Source organism: Sminthopsis crassicaudata, chromosome 1 (assembly GCF_048593235.1).
Source record: "Sminthopsis crassicaudata isolate SCR6 chromosome 1, ASM4859323v1, whole genome shotgun sequence".
Taxonomy (NCBI): domain Eukaryota; kingdom Metazoa; phylum Chordata; class Mammalia; order Dasyuromorphia; family Dasyuridae; genus Sminthopsis; species Sminthopsis crassicaudata.
The window spans coordinates 385,412,748-385,429,667 of NC_133617.1; the positions used below are offsets into that span (position 1 = coordinate 385,412,748).

Here is a 16,920-nt window from a genome sequence, read left to right on the forward strand (position 1 = left end):
GGCAAAACTATTCCAATATTTTTCTCAAGAAAACCCCAAATGGGGTGATGAAGAGTTGGAAAAAAGTGAGCAACGAAAAACCTAAATCTACCTGGTGATTTTGGCTAATAACAAGAGGACCAAGGAATTTTTCTTTTTTTTTCTTTTTATATTTTTATTTATTATTATTATATATATACAAATATATGATATATATAAAGTAAGATATAATATATTATATATAATTATATACTAATTATTATATATTTTATTTTTTTATATTTTTCCAGATATATGCAAAGATAGTTTTTAACATTCACCACCTTGTGTTCCAAATGTTTCTTCCTCTCCTCCTCACTCCCCCTTCCTCAAGACAGCAAACAATCCCATATGGGTTAAACATGTGCAATTCTTGTAAAAATGTATCCATATTTGTTATGTTGTGCAAGAAAAATGAAACTAAAATAGAAAAAACAATAACAACAACAACAACAAAAACAAAAACAAGAAGCAAACAACCAAAAAAAAAAAAAAAGGTGAAAATATTATGTTATGATCCACATTCAGTCTCCATTGTTCTCTTTCTGGTTGTAGAAGACTCTTTCCATCACAAACTTCTTGTAATTGTCTTGAATCACCTTAATGTTGAAATGAGCCAGTGGGCTAAGAAAGTACATTTCAGTATTTTCCTTAAGCATCCAATGAGGGAAAATACTTCAGGAAAGTCTTTTTTTTTTTTTTTTTTTTTTTTTTTTTTAATCATACCAAACATAATACCTTATTAGTAACCTAAGGTCACATATATTCTTCATGTCACTTAGAATTCCTTCTTTCTTTCAAAACCCTCAGCTCATGTGCTGCTTTCTACAAGAAGGCTTTCTTGATTCCCTTCCCTCCTAATTCTCTCTTGTATAAATCACTAGTATGTTTTACTTTGTACATATTTGTATATGTACAGGCTGTCTTCCCAAAGAGAATAATACAAGTTCCCTGAGGACAGAGACTCATATTTACTATTGTATCTCAGTGCCTAGCCTAGTGCCCATAATACGCGTTAAATAAATGCCTACTTATAGGCACGTAAATATATTCTATCTCTACATATCTATGAGCATATGCAGGCATGGATGTCTGTGCATGGCTTTGGGAATGGAGAGCTAGCCTCAGTCAGGAAAACTTGATATTTCATCCTGCCTCTGGCAAATACTGGCTGTAGACTCTGGGCAGGGTCATTTAATCTTTCTGAGATCCAAGCAACTTTCAACCTGGAGGTTGCCAAACAGGTTGTTATGTGCATAGATAAAGGAAGACTGTTCAGAGAAAATTTTCTCTTCTAAGGCATAAAATAAAAATTAAATTTACTTCTATTACAATTCTGCAGTTAAAGCACAAAGTATGAACGCCTTTGACTCCTTCCTCAGGACTTCTGTCACTCTGCTGTGATCCTTTCCGGTGCCCAAGTTGACAAGTCAGCTTTGGGGATGGCACCAAACGTGGTCCTTAGGCTGTCTGTGGCTGTGACAGAGTTTGATTAACATTTTTAAATCACAGGAAGAAAAGCTACGAGAACTCTTCCCTTTAGTACACTGATAAACCTTTTTATACATTTTCTAACTTAGAATCTGATGCTTTTCCCTTCTAAACTATTGTTGTAACCCGGCTCCTTTGATTCTCAGTATTATTGATTGTCTAGTAGGCATTTCTCGGGTAACGAGAATCTCCCCCTTCCCAAGACCCGCTGGTTTGTCAGAGCCACGTGACTAGAGGAGCACCCCCCCCCCCCCCAGCACCCTCCCCTTGGTCCTCTCCGGACTTTGTGGCCCTTTTCCCTTCCCAGGCTTAGATAGAAAATCTCGGAGGAGGAAAAGAGCTCTGCCCGCCTCCTACACCTCTACACCCGCCCCAGGGGATTCTTCTTCGTTTTATGACAGGTTTTCACTTCTCCCCTCTCAGTCTCACTCTGGATTTAAGGAAGTTATGGGGTAGAGGGTTCAGGCCGGGTCTCCGAATGTGCAAGAACCAGTTAGTGCATCAGTGCACGGGAGGGAGGGGGGGCTCCAGTCCAGCTCGTGCCATCGCCTCTCCTTCACCATATACTTGCATTGCCCAGGAGCTTGTTCGGGCAAATCTGGCTGCGGACACGAGTGCAAACCGTGCCACGGATCTATTTATCTCTCTTTTCTTCCCCAGGGGGTAGGGGGAAATTAACCCTCAACTAGCTCAGCTGCCCGGGGGTGGGGGGTGGGGACAAGGAAAACTAGGTGCCTTAGGACTAAGGTGCCGTGGGGGAGGGGAAGGGTGGGGCGTAAGGGCTGGGGGGAAAAGGAGGGGGAGGAGCTTTCCTACGTCACTGGGAAAGTCTCTATATAAGCCGGAGCGCCAGTAGCCGGGGTCACAGCGCCAAGGAACAGAGCCGACCTCACACTGCTTGCATCTGCAGCTGACGCTCTCTCCTGTGCCTTCGATCACGCCGCGTCCGAGCTGCCACTGACTCGCCAGATTGGAGCCGGGATCGTTATCCGTCTGCTTCCTTCCTACGCGCCCGCCAGAATTTCCAGCACTGTCGCCATGTGTGAGCCGTCCGGAACCGAGTCCCTGCGATCAAATGAACCCAATCCTAGCTCTCTGCAGCATGCAGGTAAGAGAGGTGCCGGTCTGAGATGGGGAAGGGGCACAGGGGGCGTGGGAGGCCTACGGGGACCCGGGCCTGCAAGCGGAGGCCGCTGCTCATCCCTCTAGTTTAGGATTAGGGAGAGTTTAGATGTATTTACAAATACGAGATCTGCCTCCGAGCCGTTAAGGATGTGGGAGGGACCGGTTTAACCCGGCTTGCCTCTAGATTCCCAAATCGGAAAGGGGCAGATTTCTAACCCAGAAAGGCAGCCGCGGGTGCTGCAGAAGGGCTTGCTGAGCGGGGGGAGGGGATGGAACTGTGATGAGCCTTTCTCGATTCCCGTCTGGAAACCCGGGGCCGCCTCTGGGTTTGTGGCTTGTGAGTCGAATGAGAATTTTTCTCCTTTGTGGAAGAAGTCTGGACTGGAGGCTTAGGGATGACCTGAACTTGACTCCTTTACCCTATTTGGGAGTTGAGGTAACTTAATTTGAGTCCCTCAATTTCAGTTTAATTTAGGCTTCTGTAAAAACCGCAATATGCAGGCCTGTAAAATCAGTGTTTAGAATTGGGTTAATTTCACCTAGAAAAAGTTGATAGACAATTCTGATGGACGTGGCCCTCTTGAACAATGAGATGAATCAGTTCCAATAGAGCAGTAATGAACTGAACCAGCTACACCCAGAAAGAACTCTGGGAAATAAGTATGAACCACTACATAGAATTCCCAGTCCCTCTATTTTTGTCCGCCTGCATTTTGGATTTCCTTTACAGGCTAATTGTGCACTATTTCAAAGTCCGATTCTTTTGGTACAGCAAAATAACTATATGGACATGTATACATATATTGTATTTATCTTATACTCTAACATATTTAACATGTATAGGTCAACCTGCCATCTGGGGGGGGGGGAGGAGAAAAATTAGAACAAAAGGTTTTGCAATTGTCAATATTGTAAAATTACCCATGCATATATCTGGTAAATAAAAACTATTAAATTATATATAAAAAAGTTGACAGAAATGTGGAAGAAATAACTGGATCTATTCGTCAGCCTAGGACGTTTATTGGGATTAGTGTGGGTAGATTCCACGTTCAGGAGGAGTTAGTGATTTGGGTTTTGTTTTGGGAATGTTTCCTGTTGAATCTACTAATGTAGATGCAAACTAATTGCTTATTTTTAGTTACAGACATGAAATTTTCCTCTTATTTTGAACATGTTAAATTGTTTTTTCCAGATGGAGAAGTTAATCCAGTTGTTGAAGTGGCCAGAAAAATGAAAAAAATTGGAGACAAGCTGTATTTGAAATGTCTTCTTGCCAAGTGGATGTCCCATTTTGAATATAAGAATAATTCCTTAAAAAGGGTGTGAGGGGAAATGGGAAATGCCCATGGGAATGAGGAGCTTTTTGGTGAATCTCATAAAAATATCCATGGAAGAGAAAAATCCCGAGGCTTATTCTTTTCAACCAAAATCAAGAGCAAGATAAAAAACCAAAAAGGATGCTGGAACCTGGAGGCTTTCTTCATTTCAGCATTTTTCACTGTGCAGCACCACTACTGGTACAGATGTCTACTTCGGGAACAGTGTCTCAGCCTCTTAACAGCATTTCTGTTTTGTGCCAGATAAATGTGCTTCAATCTGCAAACATCAAAAGACCTTATGCATTACCAACTAAATTGTGTGGGTAAATAAGCCACATTTTGTCTGGCTTCTCCCGGAAACGACCGATTGGTTGGACTGACTTGGTTTCTTTTAGAAGGGTATTTGTAGATTTAAACAATTGTTATGTTATCTAATTTATGATGTGTTATGTGAATTTGTTAACTATGTTATGACATTTAGTCAGTGTTGGTTCTGTTACTGCAATAAACTTATCAAGCCTCCATGTTTGGTATTGGGAAGGAATGATTTAACTTGGGTTAAAGTGGAAGCCTTGGGTCCTTAAGTAAAATAAGGAGGTTGGAATGTTGTCCTAGGAGACATGGGTGTTGCCTTAAGCAGGACATTTTAGGGTATGGGTATACTGGTGAACAAAGGAAGTAATGAGTGAGGGACAAGGGAAGGGATGACCTGCTTGGGCCTCACTTTTCAGGAAATTGATTGGGAAAGGATAAAAGACTTGACAGACCTGAACAAGGGTCTATGTTCAATACTCCCAGGCATGGGGTGATAGGCTCAGCAGTGTCAAGAGCAAAGAAGGCAGCTTATCTTGACAACAGCTTGGGTATGGAAAGGTAAAGAATGAGGAATCCAGGCAAATCTTATTTCCAATCTCAGTTCAGAGAATGGTATTGCCTTCTAAGGGAAAAAATAATGGGAAAGGGGTGGGAAAAGCATGAATTCAGTTTTGCAGACACGTTGAGCTTATGGTTTCTAGCAGCCATTCAATTTGGGATACTTGAAAGACAAATGAACATCTAGAGAACATCCAGGCAGAGAATGAGGACTGAGAAAAAAGCTGGGATAATAAGGGGTTAAGAAAAGAATGGAGGAACATTACATAGAACTCCTTTTCAAATTTTTCTTAGCTACAAAGGGCAGAAGAGGTGAATGATAGGATAAGAGGAAGTGAGAGCTTTTTTTTTTTTTTTTTTTTTTTTTTTTTTTTTGAGGATTGAGAAGACAATAGGTCTGTAGTAGAGAATGAATCAGACATAAAAAATGATCTGGGAGGAGTGAATGATACAAGATATTTATTGGAGTAGTTGAGGGATTAGCCTTTGTAAGGAGTAAGATCACCTTTTCTTGTGATGGCAATGGACAAGACATGAGTGACAATGAAGAAAGAAAAATGTAACTTGCAGGTAACAGCCTCAATCTTTTTTCTTATTATAAAATAGGCAAGATTCTAAGCTAAGAGGGTGAGGAAATGGGGAACAATGGGAAATAGGATGAAAAAAAATGGGATAGTGAATTGATAAGGGAGGGAAAGAATTGCCTAAGCAGTAGAGGCCTGAGTTGGAATAGTATAAGAATTTGTACTCAGTATTCTCACCCTTATTCAGTAATCAAGATAATAGTAATGATCCACAGCTGCAGGTTGGCGGGAGAAAATAGGTTAGGGACTGCATAGAAGAGGATGGTGTAGACTAGTTCAACTGGTTCAGTAAGGAGTGGGAGTGGGGAGAAAGTGACAATGTAGGGGAATTGGCCTGGTAAAAGTTGAAATATAGGAGATTTTTGTATATGTGAATAGTAGAATTTAAGAAAAGGCAGAAAAAATGGAGAGTCAATAGTAAGATGTCAGAATTTTTTGAGTTGGTGTATTTGTGGGTGATGGCAAGGACAAGGTTATAGCCATTTCTGTGTGGCTGAAATGATCAGGTATATTTTTAAATGTCCCAGCTAGCTTTCTGGAGGGCCTTGGGACCAGTCTTGGTCTCAGCAGAATAATCATCACAAGAATCTTCAAGAATGGAGTCCAAAGTCTCTTGTCTCTTACACAGTCTGTGTTTTTTATACTCTGACCCAATCTCTTGAGTTCCACTGAGTTAACACCTTGTTTCAAGTATACTTCTCCAGAGTCCTGGCTCTCTACAAGTATTAAATAGCCCCTCTTTCCAGAGGAGACTAGAGATTGGACTAGAGACAGGTGCCACATAAAATAGATGGTCACATTTCACTACTCCCCTTCCCTCCGAAGGAAGAGATTAGCTAGAAGATGGAAGAATCTGGTGAGAAGGCCTGCTTCCCACTTCCTCAAAGACAAGCTCAGCAAGAGATGAGAAGCTTGAGTTTAAAGGGAAGGTTGCTCTTTGCCATTGGGAGATCAGGCTGATAGCAGGAAGTAGAAGTATCTTTGTTCTGGCACTGAAAGAAGTTGCTTTTTGGGATGATCATCTGTGAGTGACTTTGCTATTCTTAGCAAGGCAAGGATCCAGGACTACTCTGAAGGATTTATGTGATATATGCTATCCATACCCAGAGAAAGAAGTGATTGTGTCTGAACTCAGATTAAAGCAATCTCTCTCCTTCCTCCTTCCCCTTTTATGTCTCTCCTTTATTTGGGGGGGGGGGTGGGGGGAGGGGAGGAAATCCGTATTCTTTTGCAATTTTTATGGAAACATTTTGTATAACTTCACATGCGCTTTCTTAATGAAGGTTGAGTTCTAAAAACAAATGTGAACAAAAAAACACAGAAAGAAGTTGCTTCTATAGCCTCTAGCACCTTTCCCTCAGAAGGCATGTTCAGCAGGAAATGGAAATCAGGTACAGTCAAAAGAAGGTCTCAAAAGAGAAGATAATGGGGAAGAGAAAAAAAAATCTAGGGGTCTCTGAATGAGTGTCTAGATCTAAAATAATCTCTTTCCAGGGTGGTGTACTCTACACTCCAGATAGACTATATAAGGGGATCTGGGACCACCATTTCACAGTCCCCCTTCATTCAGTCTTCATATTCTGGATGAGACTATCCTGATTGTATATGCACTCAATCAAAATTATTCTATTTCTGCTTTGTTCTTGATTTCATTCTATGCATTTAAAAACTTATTCATGGTCTTTTTTTCCACATCAACATTGATCTCTTCCCTCCTCTGACATATCTTCCATCCACTAGCTGTGTCCAAAAAGATATGTTTCTACTCCTCATGGGCATTACTTTAATCTCTTGATACATGTGACAGATTGATAGAAGTCCAGTGGCAGGCTTGGCAATGGCCCAGGATGCAGGGCATGACAGTGGTGTCTTCAATGTCTGAAGGTGAATAACAACAAAAACAATTCCTGATAGAGATGTGTAATGTGCTACTTTTATTATAGGTTCTCCAGAAATTATTGATAATTGTATTATTGTATTAATCAGAATATTTCTTCTTTCAAAATAGTTTTTTTCATTACAGGGTTACTGCCTTGGGGCTGGGGGAGGGGGTTGAAGGGGAGTTCTGCTGCACTTTGAATCAGTTCAAACTATTCAGAGTTGTTGAGAATCATTTCATCATTTTTTACAACCCAACAATATTCCATTACAATCATTTCCAGTCTGTTCAATCATTTTCCCAAATGTCTAAGTAACAATTTACAGCACTACCCATAGATACTAGTTCTTTTTTTCCCTCTCCTCCTTTTAAATTTTCTCCTTCAACATCAGGAAATTTGTTTTTGTTGTAACTATTTCTTTCCTGGTATTATTTTCCCTATTAACGTCTCCCTCCTTATCCCTGTGTGTCTCTATGTTATCTGACATTTCTACTGCAAAGTAAATATGTTCAACCCTTCTTTGTTAGTTTCAGATAAGAGTGATGCTCCTCTGATGCTCACTGCCTCTATCCCTTCCTCCTTGTTAGTTTATTCTTCTCACACATATCATTTATTTTTGTTTGTTTTGGGTTGGGGTTAAGTGACTTGCCCAGGGTTACACAGCTACGAAGTATCAAATGTCTGATGTGTACCATTTACAAGAAATAACAAATTCCATCCCCTTCTTCCTTTCTAAAATAGTGTTCCTCTTTTTACCTGCCTGTTTTTCTCTTGTACAAATCTTAAAAACAGAACCAATCCACCCCGCCCCCCACCCCACCCCCCCAGAACTTGTTTTTCTGAATTGGCTCTCCAATGCTCTTTAATAATAATACAATTATGTTTTTCATTTGTTTCAGTTGTGACTAGCTCTTCACATCCTTGTACATTGAAGTTTTTCTTGCAGACAAATTGGAATTGTTTGCCATTTCCTTCTTCAATAAAATTCTGAAGGAATTCTTCTTTTCTTCTCACCCCATTTGAATATTAGTCCATCATCATGTAACCTCTTCCCACTTTCCCACTGCTCAAATTTTATCTTTTTAAATTTCTCTGGATTCTTGTATTTGTATTTTAGAGTTCCTACTCAGTTTTGGTCTTTCCACTAAAAATGCTTAAAAGTCCTCTCTTCCATTCTCTTTTGGATTATTATACTCAGCTTTGTTTGTAGAGTAAATTATTCTTGAATATTCTTGATTTGGGGAATATTGAATCTTTCACTCTCCCCAGGGTTATAATAGAAACTGACAAGCATTATATCATTTCTACGTCTTTTTAAATAGTTTCTTTTTAAATGGTCACATAGTATTTTTTTTTCTCCTTGTCGAAGGAGTTCTGGATCATTAAATTATCTTTTTGGACTGTTTTCTGAGTCACTTGTTTTTGTATCTAATATCTTATGTTTTCTTATATTTTGTATTTTGATTTTGTTTTAGTATATAATTCTTGTTATGTCTTTATTAATTTCTATTTGGTCTTTCCTAGTTCTTAAGACGTCCATTTATTGGGTAAGATTTCCTTATTTTCTTTACTAAGCTATTCTTTTTTCCATAAGTTTTACTTAATTTTGTTTTTAACTTCTTGCTTTGTTTTTTCTCAGTACTTGTTTAGGAAAAACAATTTTTTTTTTTCTGTTGAGTGTCTGCTTATAGTTATTATTAAGTTCCTTGTTCCTTTCTTTGAATGATCTCTAGATCATATAATAAATTTTTTTGTACAAGTATTTTCTTTGCAATAGGGTCAGGTTCTGCCTCTTATTGTGCTTAGTTTCTCTTTGGATCACCTAATTTCCTGTTCTGGCCTTCAACTCCTAGGGTTAGTTTCCTCAATCCCATAGAATCTTGAAGATTTAGAGCATTGAATTTTCATAATCTCTTTCGCTGTTTTAGGGTGTTAGGGACCTCAGAACACTCTGGTTTAAGGGATCCTGGTTTGAGCACCATTTTACCAACATTACTTCAAACACTCCATGGCACTTTAAAGTCTTTACTCTTGGCCTTCCTGACCATGCTATAGTTGGCTCAAGTCAGTAAAAAGAAACCTTTTCCATTCCCTCTTATAGTGCCTTCCATTTGTTGATAATTTCATCTTTATGCTATATACATAGCTTATTTAAACATTTATTTGCATATTATCTTTTTTCACTAGATTGTGAGCTTCTTTACCTTTCTTTATATCTTCTATGCTTAGCATAATGTCTCCTACACAGTAAGTACTTAATAATTTTTACTGACAATCCTCCATTTTTTTGACTTCTGAGATGGAGCCTTATTGGAGATGTCACTCTGATACAATAGGCACTTATCCTGTAGCTTTTACTTTTCTGGTGATATCTTTTCTTATTATTGTCAGATTTATTATTCTTTCTCTCTGTCTTTCTCTTTTCTCTCTCTCTCTCTCTCTCTCTCTCTCTCTCTCTCTCTCTCTCTCTCTCTCTCTCTCTCTCTCTCTCTTTCTTTCTTCTCTCCCTCCCTTCCTGAAGGATAGGAGTTACATTTTATTATTATATACAATAAATGTTATTTGGATACATACCTCTGTTACACTTAATCTTTTGGGGACAAAAGAAAAAATATACACACATATATGTATGTGTGCACATATACATGCACATATTATATATGTGTGTGTGTGTGTGTGATTTATATGTGTGTGTATGTGTAAGAAAGATTTAGACAGCTGACAGTTGTTCACACGGTTCACTTGATTGGCAGTTACTTCTATTCGTTAATTGCTGATTATAGCTTTTGTGGTTCTCGAAAATTCATTAACTTTTTGTCCATAACATCCTGACATTTACATCCATCCGCTTTTATGGTGATCGTTTTCAGAAAGTGAATGAAAGATTTGATCATTTCTCACGCTCCACATCACAAGGCTGAGAAGCGATTGCTAATAATTTGTCGACAGTCTTTTTCAATTTTGAGTCCACGTTTTTCTACTCTCTGTTTCACCAGTTTTTCCCGAGATTCGGCAAGCCTTGGGAGGCACGGGAGGCAGCGGCAGCGGAGGAACGCTGCTCTGGGCCATTGGGTGGGGAGATGGATGACCTGGATTTGTCTATGATTTGAGAGCCCGAGGTTTTTCAGAGGGAGCTTCTGCTTTCCTTTGCTCCCTTTTATTCGCGTCTTTTCTGCTCATTTTCCCTCAAAGTACCACTGGTGATAGAAGTTATTATAATAGTGGTTGTGAGGGGAAGCAGGAAAGAGCAAAGAAAAACTACTCTTAAGCTTCTAATGCAGTTTTGAGATGGAAAACATTATTTACTGTATTTTCTGATTGACTTTCTTTATTATTTCATCGAGCACGAACTTTTTTTTTTTTTTTTTTTTTTTTTTTTTACTGGAGTGTGTGGGAGTTGGGTACTCTGCTTCCCATTAATATTTATCTTTCTTGCCGAGATGTCAATTTGTAATGTAAATTATAAGAACATTTACGTTCCCCTTAAGAAAAATGACAAAGAATGTAGTCCTCATTGCATTTTTTATACTTGAAACGTTTTACAGACATTTTTTCTGTAAACATGACCATCATTTTCCAATACGTCCCTCCCTTTTCCATAACCATAATTCCTTACAGAATAAAAAAGAAAATTTAAAAAGCAGTTCCAATACTGATTACATTTTAAAACATTACTTCTTTCTTTCCTTGTTTGTGTTGACTTTAAAATAGGGGGCAAAAATAAGATTTATCCTAAAACGCATTTCCCCAAGGTTCCAAACGAGTTCTGCTTTGGAGTCCAAGGTTGTAGGTTCACCGCCTGCCCTTAAAATTTACTCAGTGTTTATCTGTGTGACCTGGGAGAACCCGCTCACTCACTCTGCCTCAGTAAACTAAAAGATTCTTCGCTTGTAAAATAAGGGATTAATTAGATTGCTTCTGAGATCAATGAATTTGATAACATATAGAAACTTCTATGAGGTCCTAACACGGATAAGCTTTATGCTTTGAAATGTAAAGGTTTAGATTTCGTTTGCTAGGAAGTCACTTTTGAGAATGCATCTGTAAAATGGGAGTAACAATGAGACAATCTCTATAAATAAATATTCACGGTGGTATTTAGTGTTAGAATTCGAAAGCTTTCACACTTTGCATCTTTGGCAGTAGATTGTGCTTTCCGGGGCGGATTTTTTTCCTTTTCTTTTGTTCCCCATCAGTAACCATCAGTTATAATTGATGATGAACCACCAGTAATCATTCCTGCAGACAGCTGAAATTCTTTGTTAAAAATAACCGGAGCATTTCGTAATCTATCAAAATAAATGTTTTTAATTTTTTTCAACTTCTGTCTAAAAGAATGAGTCATTCAGAAGCTTGGCAAGAACGATTTAAAGGTACAGTATTGTTTCGAATAGATAGACCACCAATTTCTTCTTATATGTAACATTTGTATAACATATTGATAGATGGAAATTACATTACAATCAATACCTGTACCCTTTTCTTTTCATCCTTCTTCAGTCTATTGTTTTTGCAGGCAAAGACTGTCTTTTCAGATTAATTTTTAATTTCTACCACCAAGTCCAAGTTAAAATGTAATCGGTATTGGAATTGCTTTTTAAAATTTCTTCAGTATTTTGAATCTGACTAGTTCTGATTCCCTTCCGTTTTCCAGGATACTATTTAACTCCCTGATAAATAAGAATAATATTTTTCCTCAATGCCAATTTACCGAGGTATTATTTCTTTGAAAAGCAAATAATAGGCAGGCACAATGAATCCTAAATAACCATAATACTGCAGACACTTCATGAAGTAAATAATTCATTATCTTGGTATTGTTTTGCTTATCTGATATTTGTTTTTGCCTTTCTCTGTATCCCTGAATTTAGCTGTGGGATTGGCTCATGGTAATCAGTTAATTAATGCTAATGGACTGACTATATTGAGCTGTATTGAAGATGCACTATTTTCCTCCACCTTAGCTGGTTTTTACAGTAAAGACTAGTTCTGGTTTGGATCACTAATCCCCTGAACTCCCCATTTAGGGCAGACACCTCTAGCCTTATCCAAAGTATGTAGGAAGTCCCCTCAAAGGGGAAAAACAGCAGGGGAACCACTTGGGCATTAAGTAAAGATATGCAAAATAAATGCAAGGTAATTTTAGAGTGAGGCAATAGCAGGAAAAGCTTCACATAGGAAAGCTTGTGGGCAAAGCTTTGGAGAAGACCTGTAATTTTAAGAGGGGAAGAGAAGTCCATTCATTACACAGTTAAGAAGATGAGATAGAATTTTCTTTTTGTTTTTGTATTATTCAATTTTTTTTACTCTTTTGGAATTGAGTATTTAGTGATTTTTATAGTCATACAAAATATTTAAAAGGTCCCCAAAGTCCATATCTGTACTGATGCCCCCATCTCCATCAAGAAAATTAAAAAATATATCAGAGGAAAAAGAGACAAATGTGGAGGAGGGAGAAGAGAACCAAAACAATTCCCAGTTTAGGCCAGGATTCACTTCTGTGTAGTGTGCATGCTCCTGGGGGACATGAAGAGAGCAAAAAGCTCCCCTCTACCAACAAGAGGGTTTGTGGGAAGAAAATGGTGGGCACCCATGCTGTAGAGCAAGGCAGCTGGGTCCTTCTACCTCAACCCAACTAACAACACTTAGGAAAGTTTTTGGATTGCATTGAATGTTGCTTTTTCTTTCAATAAGGGAGGGAAAGGATTAAAACAAAACAAAACAAAATAACAGCAGACTCTTTTCACTATTATTCTGAAATGTACTGAGCTAGAGGAGTGGAAGAGAGTCCAGACTTTCCAGAAACCCTTCAGAGATAATATTGAAATTTGGGGATCATGCCCTGCAACTTTTTTCCCCTTCCAACATTTTAAGATTTACCCACATAGAATATTGCTGGAAATCTCAACTTTCACTAATGGGTATAAGTATTAAAACTGAAATAAAATTTCATCTTCCCCCAGATCCTAAGGATAATTTGGATTCCTTTAGGCCCTGAGATTCAATCACTTGATCTTCCCTTTGTTTAATGGAGAAGCCATAAAATCTTATTTGCAAAACCTGTAGAAATGAGGCTGCTTAGTCCAAAAAAGAGTGGTGCAGTTAACTATCTGTTTTTTGATGTTGAACCATCTGACAGTGTCATGGACTTTGATAGGGAGAACTTGTTTTGGTGAATCTACAATAGCTGTGGATACTAAAGATGCTGGGGCTGCAGTATCTGAACAGTATCTGCATACCCCAAGGTTTGGCCCCCAAGCTGATGACTTATGGGAGCAGACATGAAAGCAGGAATGGTGGTCGGGGCAAGGAGTGAGTGGGTTCTGCTGGTCCTAGAACTCATCTGCCCACTGATGGTCAATCCATAAATGTAATATTTGTTCATTCTTGCGTAGACCTATGATTTTACTGGCATAGAGATCTTTCAGTATAGAAGCTCCTTACACTAACCCAGGTCAGCCATTCATCTGTAATTAATATACTGCATAACTTTATATAATATATATATGCATCTATAATATATAGAGTATCCTAAAACTCTTAACAGTTTAAAAACATGAAATTGCACTAATATTCCTCTATTATAGTTATTATAATGATATGTATTATGTCATTATAATATTAATTATATGTAACAGGTATTTTACAAATATCTCATTTGATTTTCACACCAAGCCTGAGAGGTAGATGCTATTATTATGCTCATAATAGCTGAGGCAAAGTGAGTTGCCCATGTGTATGATTAGGAGTCACAAAGGTAAGTATGAAGCTGGATTTAAACTCACTTTTCTTGACTCTAGACTAAGTGTCCTATTCACCATACCACCATATATGTGCATATTACTTTTAAATGTGCTATATTAAACATATTTCTACTTGTAAAAACTAAAAATAATCACCTGTTTTGACCTGGGTTAAAATCTTATCTCTATCCCTTACTATCTGAATGACCCTGAGTAAGTCATACTCTCTGTAGCTCAATTTTCTCATCTAAAAAATTAATGATTTAGACTAAGATGCTTTCTCTTTCTCACTCAGAATTTTATGATTTAAAATTTAAAATTGTGAAAATAAAACTTTTAATAAATACTACTAATAGTGTGTGGGGGGGAAACTGGTGGTGGGGAGGGGGTCACCCCGAGCCAAAGGCACATGGGAGAGGCAAATTCTGGGCAGTCCCTCCTTCTTCCCAAAATGAGGAAGGGATTGGTCAACCAACCCCAGAGTAAAGCAGGAGAAGGGAAAGATAGAAAGCAAAAAGAAAAAAAAAAAAAAAAACCGCTTAAAAGTTCACACTTCAATTTCAGACCAACCATTTTATGTACGTCCTTCCCTGATTGATAGAAGAGGGAGCTGATTATTGGGTTTGGATTTTGTGGGGGGTTTTGGTTATTTTTATAAATGGCCTCACTTCTCTCCCATATTCTTCTAAATCATTCCCCTAAGAACATTCTCTTAAACCCACAGCGTGATTCTCCTTCCTAAGGCTTCTGAAGCAGATTCTGAAGCATTACATATGTGGTAGAATGAGAAATGAAGGGTAGAGACAGACTGAACAAGGAGTGGCAGTTACTAATGGAAAGTTACAATCAAAAGTTCTTAAAGGGTCCTTGCTCTGGAGATGCAGGGGAAAAAATTTACTCACCCTTGGTGCACTGCCTTTTTCTCCAAATGGGATATTTCAATTTTATCATTATTATTTGCTTCAAAACCAAAATATTCATTAGGAATAGGAGAGAAGAAAGAAGAATTCACTCCTTGCCCATTAAAACAAAATTTCCTTGCCTAATCCCCCCGAGATATTAGAGGCAGTCTAAATATGAGAGCTAGAAAGACACCATATACACTGGAACCAATTTTTAATTTTTCCCAGATTAAGAATCTAGATGAAGAATCTCAAACTTTCCCCCATTCTCTATATTAGGACCAACAACTCTGGGGGAACTGATAAAAGAAATAATCTTGCAGCATTTTCTTAAGACAGAAGTTGAGATATCCAATATAAGTGACTGAATTTGACTTTCAGAAACCACATCAGTGAGAAAAAGGCCAACATCTCTAGAAGAGGTTGGGGTTGAGGAAAGAAATGAAACTCATGTCGGGCTAATAGCGCAGGAGGCAGTCTGGTAGTTGGCACAATAGTCCATCTAGGGAAGGGGTAGTCCTTTTCACCACCAAAAAATAAAAGTATATATATATATTTAATCAAATCAGTCCTTTTCACCACCAAAAAATAAACGTATATATATTTAATCAAAATCCAGACGGTGCTAAATTAGTGGTGCTAAAATTTATTCATTAAGGATATTCCTTTGAGTTCTATTTCAGCCAGGTCCCCACATTGGTCCAGTATCCTATTTTGGTCTCCTCTCTTATTCTTATTCAATTTATCTGGTGATTTGGTATTTGGACCTATGTTGCTCATCTGAATTTCTTCCTTTTTAATGGGGAGGGGAGGGTGCCATCATCATACGAGTAGCTGCTTTGACCATGAGAGCGTTATTTAGATTTATCTGAGAGTTGTTCTTTAAATCCTTTCCTCTCTAGTAATTTTCTAAGTTTCTTGAACTGCCAAGACTGTCTGTAAGACAAATGCTGCTTCCCAAACCAGACACTATGCTAAGCTCCAGAGATGCAAAGCAAATGACAGCCCCTGCCTTTGAGGACTTATTTTTTTAATTAATTAAATTAATTTTTACAAAAAATTTATGCATAGGTAATTTTCCAGCATTGACAATTGCAAAACCTTTTGTTCCAACTTTTCCCCCCCTTCTCTCCACTCCTTCCCCACCCCCGATGGCAGGTTGACCAATGCATGTTAAATATGTTAAAGTATAAATTAAATACAATATGTGTATACTTGTCCAAACAGTTATTTGCTGTACAACAGAATCGGACTTTGAAGTAGTGTACAATTAGCCTGTGAAGGAAATCAAAAATGTAGGCAGGCAAAAATATAGGGATTGGGAATTCTATGCAGTGGTTCATAGTCATCTCCCAGAGTTCTTTCACTGGGTGTGGCTGGTTCAATTAATTACAGCTCTATTGGAACTGATTTGGTTCATCTCATTGTTGAAGAGGGCCTCGTTCATCAGAATTGATCATCATATAGTATTATTGTTGAAGTGTATAATGATCTCCTGGTCCTGCTCATTTCACTCAGCATCAGTCTTTTGAGAATTTATAATGGAATGGGGACACAACAAACAAAGCATTACATACAAACAAGCTATATACATACAAACAATTAAAGGAAAGGGGGTATTAGAAGTAAGAGGCTTTGAGAAAGTCTTTCCGCATAAAGTGAAATTTTAGTTGGGACTTGAAGGAAGCTGAGGAAGCCAGAGGAAGAGAATTCCAATCATGGGGAAAGAAAATACCCAAAGCCAAGAGATGAAGTGTCTTGTTTGAAGACAACACGAGGGCATTATTTCTCTATCACAGAGTACAAAGGGTGGGGAATAGAGAGAGTAAAGTATAAGAAGGCTGAAAAAGGTATTTCTGGGAGGCTACATTATGAAGAAATTTGAATGTCAAACAAGATTTTGTATTTGATCCTGGAAGTGATAGGGAGCCCCTGGAGTTTATTGACCCGCAGGATACTATCAGAAAAACCTGGAAAGATTT

At 38.1% G+C, this 16,920-nt stretch overlaps 1 long non-coding RNA gene across 1 annotated transcript; it reads left to right on the forward strand.

Annotated features, from left to right (window-relative positions):
- Positions 1–2,367: 2,367 nt before the first annotated feature.
- Positions 2,368–4,478, forward strand: LOC141554411 (uncharacterized). The gene is made up of 2 exons (XR_012485866.1): positions 2,368–2,617; positions 3,830–4,478. It is a non-coding gene; the product is annotated as an uncharacterized LOC141554411 (long non-coding RNA).
- The last annotated feature ends 12,442 nt before the right edge of the window (positions 4,479–16,920 follow it).